The sequence below is a fragment of the Pocillopora damicornis genome, chromosome 5 (genome assembly GCF_964200805.1).
Source record: "Pocillopora damicornis chromosome 5, jaPocDami1.2, whole genome shotgun sequence".
Classification (NCBI taxonomy): domain Eukaryota; kingdom Metazoa; phylum Cnidaria; class Anthozoa; order Scleractinia; family Pocilloporidae; genus Pocillopora; species Pocillopora damicornis.
Genome location: NC_142674.1, coordinates 17,383,618 through 17,387,217, shown reverse-complemented (window position 1 = coordinate 17,387,217; position 3,600 = coordinate 17,383,618). Strand labels below are relative to the sequence as shown.

The window sequence follows — 3,600 nt, the reverse complement described above, 5'->3', positions numbered from 1 at the left end:
GTGACGGCATTCAACCAATAGCCAGTTCAGTTTTGTAAAACTACCTCTGCATATGATTTACGTCACAGCAGTTCTTGGAAAATATAGCTTATTTTCTATATTTTTGAAAAGAGAGTTAGCCTTCCAATTTAATATTACTTTTTGAGAATAGCATTTTTTCGCTAAGCCCATATAAAGAATAAGAAGATGTACAGATGTAGAAGTTACCTATCAACTACAGGACTTACTGCATTGTTCGTCTGATCCATCACTACAGTTAATGATCCCATCGCAGCGTTGAGACGCGTAGACACAGTTTTGTTGATTTGCACAAGCAAACTGATCGCCTCGACAAGTTACTAGCAGATGATTAAAAGAAACACATGAACCGAGACAAAACGTTGACACTTCTTGTACATTTTTCACCAAAAATATATAATGAATATTAAGGGCTACTCAACGACTAGAGCAGCTTACTTTTAGTGATTGATCTTTTGTGATTGACATTTTGCACTGACTTTTCATCAAATACAAAGTTTGATAACCGTCAACTTCCACTTTACATTTTTTTCAGGCTATCGTTATGATGTTATCGAATTCTGTATTTAATAACCTTTTCGTCGACTCATAGCTTCTGAAAGTTTACTTAAAAACAAAAATACAAAAAAAGTATCATACGCAATTCAGAAGTTCACTGATTCGCCAGTATGTGATGAGATTTACTTTAACCATCATTGTTATTGTCACCATCATTAAAAATAAACATTTATTGTTCGATGAGATTTTCATGGAAACGTTTCAAGATCGTGAGTTTTTGATGAAATGTCGCAAATATCAGTAAGATACGCCTCAATCGCGGCGTGCTTCTTACCTGAGATTTAAATCTTTTCTCATTATTTTTTTAAATTTAACGTCAGCATAAGATGTTGAATGGTTTAGACTGGCTGTTACAAGTACTTAGTGAATCAGTTCTGTCAAAATTTGGAGTAACGGGTTAAGTCCTCCAAGGTCTCCTTCAGATACAGAAAAGCCTCTTTAGAATAGGGTTGGAATTTGTAATGTGTCTATCATGCTAAACTTCTTTTGGTAATGAGGTTTCACAAGGAATCACTCGCTTGGCTCGAAGTTAAACATTGCAAAATGGCAGTGACAACATACTCGCAGATGTGCAGGGGACGGCTACCAGCATGAGCAGTAGAACAACCTGGGGATTCATGACAATCTTCGTGGAAACAATAAAAAGGTAAAAAATAATCAAAATCGAATGCATGTAGCTACTAATATAGCACAGTGATCAATTGACTTTTAACCAATAATTCAAAGGTAAGTAATAATAAATGGTAAATAATAATTACTATTACTAATAATAATTCATAGAGGGCTAGTTCGAAAACCTAACGGTTCCTCCAGCCTCCAGGCTCTAAAATGATAGAATTATGTTTATTTTGCCTGTTCATTATAATCATTTTTCTTATTTCATTGTAATTCCATTTTTGTGAGAAATAGACTTGTTGTTGTTGTTGTAGTAATTACATTTGTATCTTATATTTGTATCTTATATCTTATATTATTGTATCGCTTCTTTTTACTGTGTAAAAAAAAGGAATTTAAGGTAAAGGGCATCTAATTAGCTTGCTATATTATGCCCTTCTCCATCCTCTTATCTTACTTGTAATTATTCATTAGACTCTAATCTGTTGAAATGGAGGAAAAAATAAATACCAAAAAAAAAATGCCAAATTAGTAATTATAATGATGATAATGATGATAATGATGCTACTATGGTCAGAAGCTATTGGGAAACGATCGAAATTGCGTTTGAAAACTTGTTGTGCAATTTGATATTTCACCATTAGAACTTGAAAAGAAGATTTTATGTTGACATTAGCAACAATGAAATGTTCTGATATACACAGTGCAGCTCAAAGATAAGGGGACATTGTATAGAAGTACCATGCGCACGTATCAAGCGACATACTCGCATAAATACGCGTATGTCCTTCCCGTATGGGCCTTTGTTATTCATAGCTCTACCTGTGCTTTGAGTGGCATTGAGTTGTAGAAAAAAAAGATGGTACTGTAAAAGCGCCGGCTGCTCGCATGACATGGGCAAAGTAATTATGAAAACGTCCATGAGAGTTATCGTGTTGAATATTTCTGTCTTATGATAAAAATATGACTGTTCTTTTTATTTATTTATTTATTTATTTATTGCATTTTTTTTGATGTATTGAAATTTGTGGTCACTTATACCTGTATAATAATATTATGGCATTTCTACTTGTAGGGAGCCAAAAAAGGAACACTTTACCTTTCTTGCACCTTGGCAGTGATCTGAGGCAAAACACTTGTACAATCTGAAAAAGTAAAACAAAATCAATTAAGAAATTGGAGTTTGTATCAAACTAAGAAAACTAAACAATAGAAATTGAATTATTCATAAATACATTTTGATTATCTACGTTACTTGTTCGTCACAGCATTCCTGAAGCCACTTGAAGTGACTTCTGAATAGGCAAGCTTAACGAGAAGTGTATCACCAATCTGCTCCTTACAGATACTGGTTCCAACACGGTAAAAAAAACTGAATTCGACAAAAACCGAGACTTCTTTATATGAAATTTGCTAGAGCACTGTCCAGTATCAAAAGTTCAACGCGTTTCAAATGAGCAATTACCGTCAATGCAAGGTGCTTTATAGGGAAACCCTCCGAGAAAATAGATAGTTACTCGCGGGAAAAAGAACTTTCTCTCGGGATAGAAAAGAAAATGATAATAGTATATAGGATAATAATGAAAAAGATACTTGTAATAGTTAAAAAAAAAAAAAACAGTCATAATATTATTACGTTTTCTTTAATGCCGAATAATTATTATCTATTATCACCATCATTTTATCTTCTATTTTCTTGAAGTTATTAATAGTAAGCCGTTTTCTTTAGAACGAGAGGCCAAGAACAAATAATGTAAATTAACCAAAATATAATAGCTAATTTAACCGATAGCTGTTATGAAGAAAAATGTCCAAAAAATCTTTTTTTATATATATTCTAGCGCACAGTGCGTTTCCCGTCCGTTGATAACAATAAGTGAATTACCTCAGAATTGCATGATCTCTCCCACGGATTTTTTTTCCCCTCCAATGTTGTCTTGTTTTCTTCCTATTTAAAGTACTATTTTAAGACAAAATATTTCAGCAGTTTTTTCTTTTTTTGTCAAGAGGAAAACAGGTAAGTGTGCGAATATAATTCAGCTATAACGACCACTTAGATCTAGAACTATAAAAGCAACGCTTATTTAACAAGCACTTTATCAGAGATAGCAAAGTACTCAAAAAAAGCAAAGTACTCAAAAAAAATTGGCCAAAATGCTAAATATACCGAGATACTGGTATGAACACAACAACACTCTTATGTCCGTCGAAGTCGCCCCGATCAGGATTAGAATCAGTACTTGTACGGTACTAAAAACCATCAGATTAAAAATAATTATTTAACAACCGAGTCGAAATAATAGAGATGATGATCATCGGCGATGATTAATTATACACAGCACATCATCAGCAGGTAACAACTGAATTACATAATATTTAGAATTACTATGTTTTTAATGTTCTACACGG

The 3,600-nt window shown here is 33.1% G+C and overlaps 1 long non-coding RNA gene across 2 annotated transcripts; it reads right to left on the bottom strand.

Moving 5' to 3' along the window:
• Positions 1-227: 227 nt before the first annotated feature.
• LOC149045704 (uncharacterized) lies at positions 228-3,176 on the bottom strand. Of its 2 annotated transcripts, XR_016186911.1 has the most exons (4): positions 3,077-3,176; positions 2,291-2,336; positions 1,138-1,201; positions 228-338 (listed from the first exon to the last, which is right to left on the bottom strand). It is a non-coding gene; the product is annotated as an uncharacterized LOC149045704 (long non-coding RNA). The 2 variants fall into 2 exon arrangements; XR_016186912.1 differs by lacking the exon at positions 3,077-3,176 and having other exon boundaries at positions 2,291-2,343.
• Positions 3,177-3,600: the final 424 nt, after the last annotated feature.